The sequence below is a fragment of the Bubalus kerabau genome, chromosome 3 (genome assembly GCF_029407905.1).
Source record: "Bubalus kerabau isolate K-KA32 ecotype Philippines breed swamp buffalo chromosome 3, PCC_UOA_SB_1v2, whole genome shotgun sequence".
In the NCBI taxonomy this organism is placed as follows: domain Eukaryota; kingdom Metazoa; phylum Chordata; class Mammalia; order Artiodactyla; family Bovidae; genus Bubalus; species Bubalus kerabau.
Genome location: NC_073626.1, coordinates 13,982,293 through 14,001,160, shown reverse-complemented (window position 1 = coordinate 14,001,160; position 18,868 = coordinate 13,982,293). Strand labels below are relative to the sequence as shown.

General features: G+C 40.1%; 1 long non-coding RNA gene across 1 annotated transcript; it reads left to right on the top strand.

The window, feature by feature from the left end:
- The first annotated feature begins 1,099 nt into the window (after positions 1-1,099).
- LOC129647431 (uncharacterized) lies at positions 1,100-17,978 on the top strand. The gene is made up of 3 exons (XR_008712334.1): positions 1,100-1,440; positions 16,949-17,044; positions 17,789-17,978. It is a non-coding gene; the product is annotated as an uncharacterized LOC129647431 (long non-coding RNA).
- Positions 17,979-18,868: the final 890 nt, after the last annotated feature.

The following is an 18,868-nucleotide window of genomic DNA, read 5'->3' as shown; positions in this document are numbered from 1 at the left end:
TTAGTGTGTGGTTTGTAGTCCTTAATGGAGATGTCTTTGTGCATCTTCTTGGCAGCTCTGCAGATAATCTGGCCATATACATCTGGTGCATTGCTGTGAAATGTTGCATGCATAGCTTCTAAAACACCTGTTACTTGTTACTTTTCTTGTGGAGAAACAAATAAGCTTTAATTTTATCTTAGCTACAAATTTTTGTCTTAGAGATTTTGGGTCAGTCTACTCAGTTACAGGTTAATATTAACACCCACAGAATAAAAAGATATCCCTAAGATACCAAGCTAGAGAGTAGCAAAGTCTGGAATAGAACCTGGTTGTTCTATTTTTCTAATTCACTAATTTTTATAATTGTGTCTGGAGATCAAAGGTGGTGGGGAAAGCAAAATACAGTATCCTTTACTTATGAACGAGTTCCATTCTGAGAGCATGTCTGTAAGTCCATTTTGTTGGTAAGTCCAACTTGTTGGTAAGTCCAACAAAGTTAGTCTAGGTACCCAACTAACACAATTGGCTATATAGTACCATGCTGTAATAAGTTCATAATGCTTTTCACACAAATAATACAAAAAAAAAAGAAACATTTTTAATCTTACAGTACAGAACCTTGAAAAGTATAGTAGCACAATGGCTGGCAAACAGGGGCTGGCATCGAGTGAACAGGCAAGAAGAGTTACTAACTGGATGAGGGGGAGGAAGTGGGAGATGGTAGAGCTGAAAGGTCGTCAGCAATCGGAGACGGAGGGAACGCTGCAGTTTCACTCATGCCTGATGTTGATGGCACAGGTTCTGGTTCCTTCCTTGCTGGATTCATTTCTATCTACCCTCTTGTAAAAACAATCCAGGGATGTCTGGGTAATAGATCTTTCCTTTTTTCTCATCGTAGATGACAGAGTAGCGCTGGATTGCATTCTGAACGGCTGCTGCAACCTCTGTGTGCTGTTCCATGTTCGGGTCCTGCGTCTCAAAAACTAACAGTCTTTCCTCTAATAAAGAAAATCCTCTTGCCATTTCCTGCATCGTGAGTCTCATCGGTTCTTCAGTTACTTCTTCTTCCTCTCGTCTCTCTTTGTCCTATCTCTGGGCCTCCAGTTTCATCAGATCTTCATTAGTCAGCTCCTTGTTACAAGAATGAGAGATGCCTACCATCTTATCGCCTTGCTCCGCTCTCTCAATCATCTTCACTTTTGTTTCCATCGTTACCGCCTGGCGCCTCTTAGCAGTTGGAGCTACCTCACTGCTTTTGTGCTCGCTTCCAGACGTCCAGGGCTTGAATTAAAGGTGCTGTACTACTTCACCCTATGCAGCTCCAGACAGTTGAGTACACAAAGCACAACCACTTGTAGAAGATGCACGCTCGTGACAGTGCACGCCAGATGCTTGAACTAACTTCCGTGGTCGATCAGACGAACGCACGTTTGCACTTTGAAAGCTGGCAACTTGAAGGTTTGTATGTAGGGGAGTTACTATAATGCAACATGTGGGAAAGTGAAACGTAGGAATGGACTTTGAGGAGACGCACTGGTGAGGATATTTATGGGAAAAACAGCACACTGAGAAAAAGAGACAATGGGTGGAAAATGGGAAAAGTGAGAATAATGAGAGAAGAATACAATAGAGAGAAGCAGACATTGTGACCCCCAAACCATTTGAAGCTGGTGAAATCCCTGTAGGTCTTGAGACTTTTTCATATGGCAGTGTTTTAACTACCTGGATTTCTTTGAATGTCTCTCTCTTTTTTTTTTTTTCCAATGGACCTGAGAAGTCCTTGAGGATTTTCTTGTTTGTGGTCCCATATCTGATGTAACTGGCATGGCTTAACTTATCTGTAATTGCCTGATGCAGATGTAATTGCCAAAGATGGCACATGCAGAGTAAAAGAGGCTCGTTGACCAGGAGAACTCTACCTCCTGAGTCAACAACCATGTGGACCCTGTGGGATGATTAGAGTTCAGAACAGGACTGTAGGATTTTCTTCCTTTTTATATGCATTTCCTCCTATAGGGCTTCACTCTGGGGACAAAAGGAGTGAAATCCTTAGGGTGCTTACTGTCTATAAAAAATAAACCAGTGTCCTATATACAAAATGTACTTCTCTAGGCAGGGATTGACAAACTTTTTTCTGAAAAGGACCAGATCATAATTATTTTAGGCTTCATAAAACCATACTTAACAGATACGGGCCAGTATACAAGTTGCATCCCCTTTAGGGGATCTTTAGGATGGAAAAGACACAGGCTTCATCCCATCAAAGTCCTGTGACTGTAGAAAGCTCAGGGTCTGGCTTGTATTAACAAAAATGCTCTTCATATTTTCACAAGTGAAGACATGCACATTCTGGTACCAAAATTGTTACTTAAAATATCTTATGTCACTCCTCAAATATTTCTTGAGAATGAATTCCTGGAAGTGGAATTTTTGTGCCCAAATCTTTTTGTGCAAATTGTCTACTTCCTCAGAAAGGTTGTACCTATAGTTTTGCTCATCATCAGTGTAGGGAAGTGACTGATTCCCAGAAAATATTCCCCTCATTCCTACCACACAACACTTAATCCAGACTAGTTAGTCTTGAAACAATGGTCCAGTTCCCTGAGACGCATCAAGCACACTTGGGGGCATTGAAACTTCCATTGCAGAAGCAGTGGGCAATTTATGGGGTCCCAATGTATTCTCCAGGCTTTCCTGGTGGCTCAGGTGGTAAAGGGTCTGCCTGCCAATGCAGGAGTTGTGGGTTCGATCCCTGGGTTGGGAAGATCTCCTGAACGAGGGAAATGGCAACCCACTTCAATATTCTTATCTGAAAAATCCATGGACAGAGGAGCCTGGCAGGCAACGTCCAAAGGGTTACAAAGAGTCGGACACGACTGAGCTACTGTGCACACGCACAAGTGTGTTCTTCTAACAAATTGCCCTGCTGAATCAGAGTGGCAGTTTATTAAATATGCCCTTTTATGAAGGAAGCATCTTGTAGAGGTTGAGTAAGTAGAGAGCACAGTTTTAAAAGAAACAACGCCATGAACACTGTTGTCTTAAAAAAATACCATGGAATTTATCTCATGATTAGTTTAGACGCTCAGTCAATATTTATTGAGCCTGGAACTATGCTAGGAGTCTGGAGTGCAGGAAAGAATAAAACCCTCCCATCTGATTTGGGAGCTCACAGTCGAATGGGGCAGGATTCTTCTGCGGGGTAGACGGATGAGCCTCAGGAACTCAGGAGCAGAGTTCCCACTTGATACGTTAGGCTCTTTCCTCCACGTATGTCCTGGTGGAAATGCGCTCTGACCTCCTGTGAGCTCAAAAAGAAACCTCAAGTCCCGGATTATTGCTTAACTCTCCCCAAGGCCATCTATTGTAGTGACTGGACTGAGTCATTTAACAATTTTTTTTTTTCCATTTAAAAGTGATATGTTTGGACACGTACCTGAATTTATCATTAGATGTCAAATCTTTCTACAGATCCATGAGACATCACCAAACAGCAGAGTGAGTTGTAATCACAGAATCCCTAATAAGAGTGAAAAATGAGGAGAATTTTGTCTTTAGCCAAAACGCTCATTTGTCACTTGCTTCTCACATCTTCTCTTTGATAATCAGTGCCATATTTTTTAGGGGCTTTAGTCTATGATTACTGATTTTGGATTGTCAATATAAGCTAGAGTTAAAGCAAAAGGGACTATTTCTCCAATTCCGTAGTGATTTGGAATATATCAGTTTGAACAGAAAATTTTCATGTAGCTGTCGGTTCTTTCAGGGGTTTCATTTCTTTGACATCTTTCACCTGAGCACTGCTTGTGGGAATGGCACGCGAATTGAAATATTTACAATATGGTGCTAAAACGATAAAACAGAACTCAAAATTACAGTTATGCCATGATTACATATGTGTTAAAATATGTATGCTTGTGAGCAAAGCCTGATAGGGAATATCCCCAAGGTGAAATTACTTCCTATGTTAGTGGCAGGAAGTTGACATGCTTCATTTTTCACTTTTGAAACCTCTTTAATATTGCTATCAGTAGTGCTTTTATTATTTGGAAAAAGTTTCACAATAATAACGTTAAACACTTTATTTGAGACAAGATCAAATTATCATCAAGCCCTATAAAGTTGTGCCCAGACTGAAATGTCAGTAGTCAAAGGAATTATAAGCATAAATGTGAACAGCTCACATTGGGTGGCTAGCTTTTACATTTGCAAGTAAGAAAAGAAATGCATCCTCCATCTACTATTATAGTCTTTTCCAAAACGAAAGACCGTCTCAACACCAAAAATTATACCTAATGAAGCAACAGGGGCAACCGAAGTGTTAGTGATGAGCACAGAGCATCATCACTGCCTGGGGGCACCTGTCTTACTTATGGTGCTGTGAATGCTGAACAGCAATGCTCCATCTGAACTTGCAGTCCCAGAGGTTTCTGTCAATGCATTTTGTAATTGACACTGTCAGTTGCATGCCCACTACCTATCTCCCCCACTTTTTTTTCTTCTTTCCTAATAGTAATCCTCTCCCATTTTAAAAGTTATCTATCAACCCTGTTTCCAGTTGTAGAATGGGATTCAACTTTAGTCTAAGTCAATTTTATTATGACATTCCCCTGGTTACTATTTACAAGTCCAAAAGGTAGGCATGTGGCCTAATTTGTAGTGTCTCTGCATCACATGTTGGTAATCTCACAGTATTTCAGACTTTTCGTTATTATGCTGTTTGTCATGGTATCTGTGATCAGTGATCTTTGATGTTACTATCATAATTCACTGAAGGCTCCCATGATGGCTCGCATTTTTCAGCAATAAAGTATTTTTTAATTTGGCTTCCCAGTTGGCGCTAGTGGTAAAGAACTTGCCTGCCAATGCAGTAGATGCCAGAGACACAGGTTCCATCCCTGGGTTGGGAAGATCCCCTGGAGGAGGGCATGGCAACCCACTCCAATGTTCTTGCCTGGAGAATCCCAGGGAAAGAGGAGCCTGTTGGGCTATATAATCCATCGGATTGCAAAGAGTTGGACATGACTGAAGTGACTTAGCTTGCAAGCACGCATTTTTTAATTAAACTATGTACATTGTTTTTTAAGACACAATGCTATTGCACATTTAATAGATTACAGGATAGTGAAAAATATAACTTGTACATGCACCAGGAACCAAGAAATTCATGTGACTTGCTTTATTGCAATATTTGCTTTATTGCAGTAGTCTAAAACCGAGCTTGCAGTATCTCTGAGGTCTGCCCATATATGTTCATTCTTACTATAAATCATACTTGGGGGAGACATTTTCTTTCTCTTTCCTACAGAATATAAACAAAAATTCATATAGTACTGTTTACAGTCATCTTGAAAATAGGAGGGACGCCCATCTTAACGTAACCCTGATCCTGCAGTCTGGGAAGTGGAGAGACTAAAAGAAGCTCAATTCTTTTATTTAAAATGTATTTATTTATTTATTTTTGACTGTGCTGGATCTTCATTGCTGGTCAGGCTTTTCTCTACTGGCAGCTGGCAGGGGGTACTCTTAAGTTACAGTGTGTGGGCTTCTCATTGAGTAGCTTCTCTTGTTGCAGAGTACGAGCTCTTGGGCATGCGGGCTTCAGTAGTTGTGGTATGTGAGGTCAGTAGTTTCAGCTCCCAGTCTAGAGCACAGGCTCAGTAGTTGTGGCCCACGGGCTTAGTTGCTCTGCAGCATGTGGGATCTCCCCGGACCAGGGATCGAACCCATGTCTCCTGTATTGATGGGCAGATTCTTAACCATTGGGCCACCGGGGAAGCTCTGAACCTCAACTCAACACGGTTGAGTTGTTGATTACATAATATCTGGATCCTATCCTACCCTGGACTTCTACCTATATGAGTCAACAAATGTTATTATCATGCAGGACAGATTGATTTGTTACTCTGTTGCTTGTTGACCAGATAACCCTAACTCTTCCATTTCTCAGTAAGTTCTGATCTCTTTCTGTAATGTCTTCCGAATCTGGATATGATTACATGTACATCAGACCCCCTGATACTTTTTCTTTTTGGATATTAATGCCCATGTTAAGAACTTTACCAGTTCTATTTAAAGCACCATATTTTCCCCAAAGAAATTATAAATTTCCTATCATTAAAGGCAAATGGGAATCTCCTAGAGCAATATTTCTCAGAGGTCAATGTGCATAAGAAGCACACAGAGATCTTGTTAAAACGTAAGATTCTGACACAGTCATTCTGGGTGGGGCTTGAGAGTTTGCATTGCTAACAAGCTCCCAGGTGATACACAGGTCATCTCCACCAGAGACCATGTGAGGAATAACAAGATCCTCCAGGACTCACAATTTTAAAATAATAATATCATTTAATAATCTCTATGTATTTTAGCCTCCTAAACTATGAGTTATTTGGCCTCCCAGTTTCCTCCCAACTCACAGAATCTGTTTAGCTCTGCTTCTAGTAGATAATTTCTCACAGCTATCTAAAAAAGACAGACGTTCGATGGCAGGCCTGGAAGGTACATTGGAGATATTATTAAGTGGAATAAATGCTCCTATTTTTGTTTGTTTGGAATATAAAAGAATATTGACTTTTTTCCAGAATGAACTTGAAAAACTCTCCTTAGGACTTTTGGCTTGGTGGACAATGCTGTGTGCCGTGAACTGGTGGCTGATGGCCGACATCACTCAGATTCTGACAGTGGGCCCCATCCAATCACTTCATCTTGCTGAGTGTCTTTTTCTCATCTTTAAATATGTGAAGATCAGACCACTTTTAAATTCCTTTTCAGAACCAAAGCTTTGCAAACAAGAGAAGCAAACACACCTTCTTCTGCCTGTGGTTTCAGAACCATTGGAGGTTATGGCATTTTTGGCAGGATCGGCCACCGTCGATGATCCCAGACTTCCCTTCAGGTCCTCTGGCTTCAGTGTGTGCAGCCCAAACCAGTTAGGATATGCATAATTCCCAGGGAATGGCCTCTGAGGACTGGAGATTTTCTTGCATCTGCCAGAACTGTGGTTCCCAAACTTCAATGTACCTTAGAATTCTCAATGAAGCTTGTTGAAACACAGGTTGCTGGGCCCCATCCTCAGAACATCTGATTTAGTAAGTCTGGGGTGGTGCCTGAAAACTTGTATTTCTAAGTCCTTCCATGGTGTTGATGCTCCTGGTCCAGGGACCACGCTTTGAGAGCCACTGAGCAGGCTGTAAACTTTGGTGATAAATTTCAGCTTCTTCCTACTTGATCCAGAGATCCTGCCCTTTGTAACCCCTCTATAAATATGCGATGAGGTGCTCATCGCATCCCCCCACCTGTCTGATTTTTGAAACTTGCACATGCTAGTTGTTGTTTTTGTCCATGCCTCTTACTCAACAGATGTTTGAGTAGTTTTCAAAGACACAATTTTTAAAGGCAGAAGTATGAAGATGAACATGCAAATAAATCACTTGCGAGTCTCCTGCAAAAAGAGTGAGAAAGTATTACATTTATGTGTTTTCTGTTAGTGTTTTCCTCTTTGGAATTATGCTATTTATATCAGTTGGCATCCTGGTTCTTTTTTCTTTCCACTTCATGCTGTCACATGATTGCTCTCGAATTTATTTGAAATTGTAATATTAAATGGCTTCACAATACTTCAGACATGATTATTAATATGGCTTAATTATTTTCCCTGTGATTGAATACTTGGCTTTTTTTTCCTGATTTTTCAGATAAGCAGCCAAGTGACACACATCTTTACGTACAATTCTTATTACTTTCTTAATGTATTTTCTCCCACTCCAGTACTCTTGCCTGGAAAATCCCGTGGACAGAGGAGCCCAGTAGGCTCCAGTCCATGGGGTCGCTCAGAGTTGGACAGGACTGAACTACTTCACTTTCACTTTTCACCTTCATGCATTGGAGAGGGAAATGGCAACCCACTCCAGTGTTCTTGCCTGGAGAATCCCAGGGACGGGGGAGCCTGGTGGGCTGCCGTCTATGAGGTCGCACAGAGTCGGACACGACTGAAGCGACTTAGCAGCAGTAGCAGCAGTAATGTATTTTCTTAAAAGCTGAGTTCAGTTTAGTTCAGTCACTCAGTCGTGTCCGACTCTGCGACCCCATGAATCACAGCACGCCAGGCCTCCCTGTCCATCACCAACTCCCAGAGTTCACCCAGACTCACATCCATCGAGTCAGTGATGCCATCCAGCCATCTCATCCTCTGTCGTCCCCTTCTCCTCCTGCCCCCAATCCCTCCCAGTATCAGAGTCTTTTCCAATGAGTCAACTCTTTGCATGAGGTGGCCAAAGTACTGGAGTTTCAGCTTCAGCATCATTCCTTCCAAAGAAATCCCAGGGCTGATCTCCTTCAGAATGGACTGGTTGGATCTCCTTGCAGTCCAAGGGACTCTCAAGAGTCTTCTCCAGCACCACAGTTCAAAAGCATCAATTCTTCGGCTCTCAGCCTTCTTCACAGTCCAACTCTCACATCCATACATGACCACAGGAAAAATCATAGCCTTAACTAGACGAACCTTAAAGTAATGTCTCTGCTTTTGAATATGCTATCTAGGTTGGTCATAACTTTCCTTCCAAGGAGTAAGTGTCTTTTAATTTCATGGCTGCAGTCACCATCTGCAGTGATTCTGGAGCCCAGAAAAATAAAGTCTGACACTGTTTCCACTGTTTCCCCATCTATTTCCCATGAAGTGATGGGACCACATGCCATGATCTTCGTTTTCTGAATGTTGAGCTTTAAGCCAACTTTTTCACTCTCCACTTTCACTTTCATTAAGAGGCTTTTTAGTTCCTCTTCACTTTCTGCCATAAGGGTGGTGTCATCTGCATATCTGAGGTTATTGATATTTCTCCCGGCAATCTTGATTCCAGCTTGTGTTTCTTCCAGCCCAGCATTTCTCATGATGTACTCTGCATATAAGTTAAATAAACAGGGTGACAATATACAGCCTTGACGTACTCCTTTTCCTATTTGGAACCAGTCTGTTGTTCCATGTCCAGTTCTAACTGTTGCTTCCTGACCTGCATACAGATTTCTCAAGAGGCAGGTCAGGTGGTCTGGTATTCCCACCTCTTTCAGAATTTTCCACAGTTTATTATGATCCACACAGTCAAAGGCTTTGGCATAGTCGATAAAGCAGAAATAGATGTTTTTCTGGAACTCTCTTGCTTTTTCCATGATCCAGCAGATGTTGGCAATTTGATCTCTGGTTCCTCTGCCTTTTCGAAAACCAGCTTGACCATCAGGAAGTTCACGGTTCACATATTGCTGAAGCCTTGCTTGGAGAATTTTGAGCATTACTTTACTAGCATGTGAGATGAGTGCAATTGTGCAGTAGTTTGAGCATTCTTTGGCATTGCCTTTCTTTGGGATTGGAATGAAAACTGACCTTTTCCAGTCCCGTGGCCACTGCTGAGTTTTCCAAATTTGCTGGCATATTGAGTGCAGTACTTTCACAGCATCATTTGTCAGGATTTGAAATACTGGCCCAAATTAGGAGCATTTTAAAGGGTCTTAACTAATGCTGAATTATTTTCTAAAAACGTCACACCAACATATCCTTCACAAACAATGAAGGAACCATCTCTTACTTCTTGCTTCTAGTGAATGGTCTCTTAAAAGTGTTTGCCAGTTTATTAGTGAAAATTTGCATTTATTATTGTTTTAAATTAATATTTCTTTGATGATCATAGTAAGTGTAAACCTTTTGCTTCTTGGATGTGTCAGTTTTATACATATGTTTTAAAAAAAGATATCTTTTATCTTTTCAAGCTATACTACCTTCTGGGGGAAAAAAACAGAATTATTATTAAAAGTAAAGACAAAAAACACTCATAAACAATACAAAATTAACCACTGTTAACATCTCTCAGACATTTTTCTTTGGGTATGTATGTGTATACATTTGTGTTCATTTATATATTTTGCTTACAAACATGAGAAACATTTTTAAAAGTTGTTTGCCAAAGTGAGATTATACCATAAAAGAAGTTTATAATCCATCTAAAATTTAAAATCTATTATAGACATTTTAATTAAAAATATATCTTTAAATAGCTTTTATATTTACTGAATGAATTTAGTAGTATATATGCATACAGTATTCAACCCATCCCCTACTTAAATCATTCTTTGTATTAGGAACACATTATCCAGTATCAGGAAAAATTTCTAGAAATGAAATTTCTGAGCCCAAAACCTTCACATTCACATGTATATTTTTTTCTCTGGATCATAAATAAGATATACATTTTCTAAAGTTTAAAATGTTACAGGAAAGAAATGCTGCTGCTGCTGCTGCTAAGTCGCTTCAGTCGTGTCCGACTCTGTGTGACCCCATTGACGGCAGCCCACCAGGCTCCCCCGTCCCTGGGATTCTCCAGGCAAGAACACTGGAGTGGGTTGCCATTTCCTTCTCCAATGCATGAAAGTGAAAAGTGAAAGTGAAGTCACTCAGTCGTGTTCGACTCTTAGCGACCCCATGGACTGCAGCCCACCAGGCTCCTCTGACCATGGTATTTTCCAGGCAAGAGTACTGGAGTGGGGTGCCACTGCCTTCTCCAAATATTTAGCTTACTGTTATGTAATTTACTTTTTATTTTTCTATTTGCCATCATGTATTGGACAACTTTCGCACCAGTGTACTTAGTCATGTCTCATTTTTGTAATGCCTGCCTACTATTCCATTGTATGGATGAACTGCTTAATGGTAAAGAACCCACCTGCAAATGCAGGAGCCGTAGGTTTGATCTCTGGGTCAGGAAGATCCCTTGGAGAAGGAAATGGCTATCTGCTCCAGTATTCTTGCCTGGAGAATTCCATGAAGAGAGGAGCCTGGCATGCTCCAGTCCATGGGGTCGCAGAGTCAGACATGACTGAGTGACTGAACAACAAGCAACAATCGTTTAACACCTTCTTTACTGAGAGAAGTTGAGATGGCTATGCTGTTTTCTCCATATGTATATATACACATTTATGAGATTTTTTTTTAGATAAACTTCTATAAGTGGAAATGCTCAGGCAAGAGATGTAAACATTTTAAGGGCTAACATTTACTTCCAAATTGTCCTTTGGAAAGTTTTACAAGTTATACTCCCTACTAATAGTGTACTAGAATGTCCATTTTCACATCAAATACGGAGATTTAAAAGCTTTGGGTTTATGCTGCTAAGTGATTGTCCAGAAGATTTAAATCATATTAATTTCTACCAATAAAAAAAGAAAGAAAATTAAAGAAAGGAAAGAAAAATGAAAACCTTTTTATTTTCTTATTCAATAATCGTATCATGATTTTTGGTGTCGTTTTGATTACTGGGAAGAATGTTTACTTTTATATGTACCTTCTACACAGAAAATGATAGGAGGACTGTATTGTGTTTTTCACCGCCTAGCAACTGATCCATTAATGAATGCTATTTGCCCATTTTCCTACTGAAGTGCTGGTGTCATTCTTGAAGATTTATAGAAGCTTTCCAAAGTTCAAGGTCTTTAAATCACTAGCATTGATGCTCTTGGAAGGCTCCTAACAAGTAAAAAAATATTTTTATTACACATACATTAGAGTAGATATTTACTCATAAATTATTTCTATTACAAAACAGCTGATTCAGACATACTTTTAGTCAAGCATTTTGCTCCATCTTTAATGTAAGCCATGTGCTCAGTGTCTGTTGTCTGAAGCTTCAGGGAAAGAGGAAATTTAGGCATAGAATGTTGTTATCCATAAACATGGCACAAACCCTTGAGAAAACTTAAGCTGTTGAGATGGTTCAGTACAATGTGAGGTGTTAGACAAACTGGTTTATTTTGGTTGCTTCCTCTCTCTCATTCTCTCTTTGAGCCAATATGTATACTGACTGCCTTTCATGTGATTAAAACCATGCTGGTTACTTACATACTGTGGAAGTATGAAGGCATGAGACTATTGGCCTTGGAGTTGTACTAGCCTAAATAATAAACTGATACCAAATAAAATGCTTCTGAGGCTTAAGATTAGCTGTATAAGACATATCTAATAAAGGGAAGTTTCAGCTATCCAATTCCAATTGATCCTATTGTTTCATTTTCGACATATTTTAAAGAACAGAGAAATGCATTATATTCTCATGCCCTTAAGAACTCTTAATAGCAGTAGTATCATATAATTAAACACAAATGCTGTTTTAATAGAATACTAAAATAATAGAACAGTCTTAGGGACTCTGAGAGAGAGGGAGAGGGTGGGAAGATTTGGGAGAATGGCATTGAAACATGTAAAATATCATGTATGAAACGAGTTGCCAGTCCAGGTTCAATGCACTGGATGCTTGGGGCTGGTGCACTGGGACGACCCAGAGGGATGGTGTGGGGAGGGAGGAGGGAGGAGGGTTCAGGATGGGGAACACATGTATACCTGTGGCGGATTCATTTTGATATTTGGCAAAACTAATACAATTATGTAAAGTTTAAAAAATAAAATAAAATAAAAAAAAAATCTTTAAAAAAACAAAAAAGAATACTAAAATAACATCTAGCTAATAGTCATGGTTGGCTTTGGTTTTTCAGGTTTATGCACAGTGTATGATCCCTGTGTTATGAGATAAATTCATGTCTCAAATATTAACTTCAGTTGGAAATTGTCACATTGTGCTCTTTTGTTCTCGTTGTGTTAGCCTTTATGTAAATGAGAATTGGGTTTCATGTTCATTTGAAAGATAAATAAAAAGAAACTCAGAAAAATTATTAAATGTGATTAAGCCTTCTGAATTGTGAACTTGCTAATATTTTCCTTTTGATTTTTGTTTGTCTGAGTTTTGAGTTTACTTTTTATTTGCAATTCTTCTTTGTTTTGGAAAATATGCCTATTGTTTGCTATCCTTTGAAATTTCCAAAGGCCAATCACAAATTATAATTTATCAGATGAAATAGCATGGGAATATTTGACAAAAATCAGTGGATCTGATGACCTTTGATGAAGCCTGCAACTATGAGATAATATAGAAAAAAATATCTCTGGGAAAAACTCAGTAGAATGGAGTTCATAAATAGTGCTCAACATTTAAGCTGATACACATTTTAAAAAAAAATTTTTAAACACGGATGTCAATAATATAGAGAAGTATTGTTTGCAAAAATAGATTCTTTTCAGGGTGGAATGATAAACTAAAGATTTCAGAAATTCATCATCACACATTTTCTTGGGAACCAACAAACAAATAGTCTGTTTTCTTTCATTAAAATTGATTTGATTTTAATTTTGACAGCCACTGGAAGTTTATCTTTCATCTACACTTTTGAGAGCAAAGCAAGAACACAGATCCTCTGAATAGGATTTTTCTGTGATTTGGGTAGTTGTCATTACCAGAAGGTTTTGTGTGAATAATAGATGCCAAACTTGGCTTGACTCCTCATTTCCAGTCTTTTTTACTCCTTTTGTATCGAATTGCTAATAACTAGCTTCATCTTTTGTCACCAAAAGAGAATGGCTTTTTTGTTTGCCCACAGAACTGTATGACCCTGTGCTGTGCTATGAGTTATCACGAGATGATAATCCACTCCTTTGGAAATGGGTCCGTGAATCCACAGACACTTCCACAAATAACAGACTGCAGGCTTTTGAGCAGACACGTTTATACCCTTTTTGAATGCTGTTTATTAAATCTGCAGAGAAACTGGCTGACTGAAAGAGAAAACTACACCAGATAGGCCTGTTTCCCTGGCTGTGGAAACAGTTTCTTCTTCCTCAGAGGGAATAGTCCATGAGAAACCTGAGTAACTTTAATGAGTTTTAGACAATCCAGCCGTCCATGTATGGTTCATTGCCAAGCCTTCTTTAGTGTTAAGGATTTCAAGAGCAACAGTCTAGGATGTTCTAAAAACAGAACTGATGAACGATAGACACTTTGTATTACAATACAATGTCCCCATAAGGAAATCATTTACCAAATATATACATATATATATATATATATATATATATGTATATATACTAGAGAATCATTTTTCATGCTCTTTTTGTCACTTGGGATGTCTATAGTATCTGCTTGCATCAATCAGGGAAGCCCAACCACTGTGCATTAGGAGGTAAGGGATTTATTATGGGAATTAGAGCATCCACGATGTGGGGGAGATGGAGGTCCAAGTGGGAAGTTGGAGAAGCTGTGAGTCAGAAGCCAAGTGCAGCCAGTCACCCAGGTGGATGGGGAGCGGGAAGGTCGTGGAGGAGTTTGTGGGGCTGTGCCTCTGTGTAGTAGCCCCTTCTGTGGGTTTACTGCCAAGTATCTGGTGGTGGACTCAGGCTCCCACTGGTAAATAGGGTCAGCTCCATAGACTCATATGAGATGCAGAGTGGAGGAGTGAGGATGTGTTGCAACCTGCCAGCATCTCTGCATCTTCTGTCACCACATCTAATCATGGTGACCTCTGGGGAGCATGGCTGCTGTTTCACTTCTGCTTCCAAATCTCATGTGAATTCCTCCTTGTCATTGTTTAGTCACTAAGTTGTGTCCAACTCTTTGCGACCCCATGGACTGTAGCCCACCAGGCTCGTCTTTCCATGTGATTGTCCATGCAAGAATACTGGAGTGGGTTGCCATTTCCTTCTTCAGGGGATCTTCCCAACCCAGGGATCAAACCTGTGTCTCATGTCTCTGCATTGGCAGGAGGATTCTTTACCACTGAGCCATCAGGGAAGCCTAATTACTCCTTGGGCCAACTTTAATTCAGAACCACACATGGAAGAGCCATCTAGGAAATGAAGTTCCAACTTAGCCAAGTTGACCCATTACAAACTCCCATGGTATTTAACAGAACAGAGAGATTATATAGGAAAATAACTTCTCTATTCTGTCTTAACACATACTAGAATTAAAAAAGAATGCCTTAAAAATATGTATCTTAGAAATAATGGTAAGACTGTACCCTATAGCTTTCAATTTTTATACACTTCCTCATTGGTAGATGGCTTTCAAAGTATCAAAAACTGTAGTGCAGTAAATATTTCAAGGTCAAATTTTCATGTAGGTGATTCTTGAGTAGCCTGTGTTATATATGCCAGGCCATCTCTTCCTATCTTAGCTTTCTCATGAGTTTCCATGTCCTTTTTACACCACCATTTTATAAAACCATCAGTTCTGGAAAGATGGGTAAAGGAAGATACATAGGCAATCTACGAACTCTGAATTTTTCTTTGTTCCAACACACCAAGTAAGAAAAAAGGAAGATGATTGGTTGAATGTATTTCCCATCTATATTAAACTAGAAGATATTTTTTTTTCAGTGTAAAATGCAAGCAAATAAAAGTTTCCTACATTAAGCAACATCAGGCTTTGCAAAAGCATTACCTTATTTCTAACCATCCAAAGACGAGGGCTTTGCTATATTTGGCTTTCTTGCACAGGAATGCCAGCCATCATCAACTGACTAGACCAGAGGTTCCCTAACTTACTCTCTTCACAACACCTTTTGTGTCTTGGTAACTTTTTAAAGTCTTCTTAGGTCGAAAGAAATATCTAACAGTTCCATTTAATTTCGTTTATGTACAAACTAATTTTTTAATTAGTTAATTCAGATCCAAGCAGCTTAAAAGTCATAGCTCACATGGTATGTAGTGAGCGACAGTGTGTTTCCCTGTGCGTGTCTATGCGAAAGCACTAACGCATCAAGGGTACCTCAGCACATCGTTTGGGAACTGCAGGGCTAAAATGAGAACAAAGTTCTCTTTTGCCTCATTTCTCTTCCTGGACTCTTTCCAGATAATTTACCTGAGTGGCTTATATTCTATCTTTTAAAAAATTTATCAGTGCAAGTCTTAAGCACTGTTTCTGAACTCCAGTCGACTGAGTGTATTCCCAAATAGATATAGATATAGATAGATATGGATATGGCACAGTGGTAAAGAATTCACCTACTAATGTAGGAGATGCAGGTTCGATCCCTGGGTCAAGAAGATCCCCCGGAGGAAGAAATGGCAACCCACTACAGTATTCTTGCCTGGAGAATCCCACAGAACCTTGTGGGATACAGTCCATGGCATAGCAGAGTCAGACATGACTGAGCAACTGAGTGCTTGAGCACAGATATAGATGATATAAATATATATGTTTCCCTCATGCCCTCTGTTGGAGGGAATTGGTGTATTGGTATTAGATATGATGATTGAAAAATACAATTTTTTCTTTATTCTGCCTTTCCAAGAACATTTTCCACCCCAGGGACAAAATTATTGTGTAATTAAAATTTCTGTAATGTTTGAGGGCTTGAGCAGCTTTTTCTCGTTGCGACAGAGGAAATGCACTCCTTATTTTACAAAAGCAAAGATACAGATTTCTGTCATTAGACTTACTAGAGCCAAGTTGTAGATGTTCTGACTCAGCGTGGTCTTGGAACATTTGGAGTCAGGTTTTCAGCTGGAGTGATGATAAGTGTCTAGCTTCTCCACATCTCCTTGGAAGTGATGACAACATCTCAGACAATGAAGGAGGAATCCCAGAGCAGCCCAGCCTCCTTGGAAAATTCTGGCAACCTGAGGCAGTAGAGCCCTGATGTGGCCAATCAGAGCTATGCACAAAAGACTGGTGTGATGCTTGACTCGTGGAGCCCTGTGGGGATCCCTAGAAACACATTAGGAAGTATGTTTAAGTAATAAACTTTCTTAAGGAAAGGAAAGCTCAGAAGCACTGAGATCTCCGTATAAATTTACTCATGGGAGGGTAAACATTGAGATGTGTGTGTGTGTGTGCGCGTACACTCAGTTGTGTCCGACTCTTTGTGACCTCATGGACTGTAGCCTGCCAGGCTCCTCTGTCCATAGGATTTCTCAGGCAAGAATACTGGAATGGGTTGCCAGTTCCTCCTCCAGGGAATCTTCCCGACCCAGGGATCGAACCAGTGTCTCTTGTGTCTCCTGCATTGCAGGCAGATACTTTACTGCTGTGCTACCTGGGACGCCCCAAACATTGAGATACTTGGTTCCATAGCCCGTTCTTTGTCTTTTGTGCAGGAGTCACTGACTACAGTCCTCCCCGCAGTGTCCTGTTTCTATCCTTTGCTACCTTGATGGGGGACGGTTCTCTCCTACTGGTGATGAGAAGAGTTTGTAAGTACAGATTTGTTGCCGGAGTAGGAAGACACATTGTGTGAATATAGGTTTTGTCCAGTTCAGAAGCACTCTCCCTTCAGGCTATGCATGATAATTTGAAACAAGTTTTCTATCCAAACAGTGGCTGGGGAAGCCTCTGTTTCCCCTTTTTTATTCTAGTTCATTCTGGCCATCTTGGATCAAATGATCCACCCCAAAGCCACCTTCATCATTTTGGAGAGTTTATATGAAACCCAGGAGATTTTGGAAAGTTTCATGTAAAAAAGAATCTTGGCTGCCCACACTGTTATTTGAGAATCCCCCTTAATTTAACTGCACCTCCTTTCTTTCCCCCCAAAGTTAGAAACTATATATCCAAATGTCCCTAAAGTCTCATTTACTCCATGAAATCTTCTGCGATGAAACATTCTTGATTCCAGTGAACTCTCTCTCTTTCTCTTTTTTCCCCGCTGTTCCACCTTCCGAACTGCTTGTGGAACAAACCAACTTCAAGTGCCCTCTGATGGAATTTGTGAATGGAGACAGATGCAGTCTCAGAGAAATAGCATCCATGCTCCTTATGATTCATTTTGAAAGTTTAGGTTAATTAATTTTCGCCTAAAGAACTCTGACAACGTGGAAAATTCGTTAAGGGGTTTATTGGAAGAGACACGCCTGCTGCTCCTGAGGAAATTTCCTTAACATTTCTCTTTCCTCTTAAGTACTTGAATTCTCAGAGTAACCTTTTATATCTTTCCATAGGGTGGAAGTAGAAGAGCAGCATGACGGATTAGAGCCAAAGCACTTAACTGGAGCAGACGTTTGCGGATCTTTGAAAGAGTACGTGTCATTCCCACTGGAGTTCATTTTTTCATAGTTTTGTATTAAATTAGAAAAAAGTATGGTTTGAAAGTGAAGGTACTCCAAAAAAGCTGGAAAGCTGTGCCTAGATTTATGAAGCTGGAATTATTTTGATAAAATTGGTTTTTTAAATGAAATGTTGTTTTAAGTGTTTTAATGGTATTTGTTACTTAGAGGAATCCTGCAGCAAAGTGAAAGAAAGTTAATCACTCAGTCGTGTCTGATTCTTTGTGTTCCCATGGGCTTCTCTGTCCATGAAATTCTCCAGGCAAGAATACTGGAGTGGCTTGCCATTTCCTTCTCTAGGGGATCTTCCCGACCCAGGAATCAAACCCAGGTCTCCCTCATTGTGGGCAGATTCTTTACCGAGTGAGCCACCTGGGAGTGATTAATCCTGCAGCACATCTTGCTACACAGATGAAGGCAGGGGTGCCCTGTCTTATTCTAGGGTGTTAGGGGTGTGTGTGTATAGATGTATGGAGGACAGGTAGGGGTGGGCAAGGGAAGAACATTTGTGGAAAGGTTAGAGCCAGTCTCTCTGTATTTGTACAAATATCATCTCAGTGACCATAAGTCTCTTAGGTTTCCTTTTTCGGACTCCAGGCTTCAGAGTGGACTGTTATTAACCGGCATGTTTCTCAGGGTGACCTCTGGATTTAATGTTCATATGCAGCTACATCCTCTTTCTCAGTTTGTTATTCTTTCTCTTTTTCTCCTTGTCTTTCTCTCTCTTCCTATCTCATGTGTTTCTCCATCTCTGTTTCTCCATCACACACACACACATGCACACACACTCTTCTCCCATATGGCTTCAGTTGCACACGCCTAGTTTCTCTGCACTTGGGCCAAACCACACAAGCGGGACAGGCTAGAGGGACAGTTTTCTGTGTGCTTCTCATCTTTCATCTATGAAGGAGAAGAATTATGAATTTATAATCATAATCATCGATTATGTTTGTTTCCATGTTTATGTTTCCATGA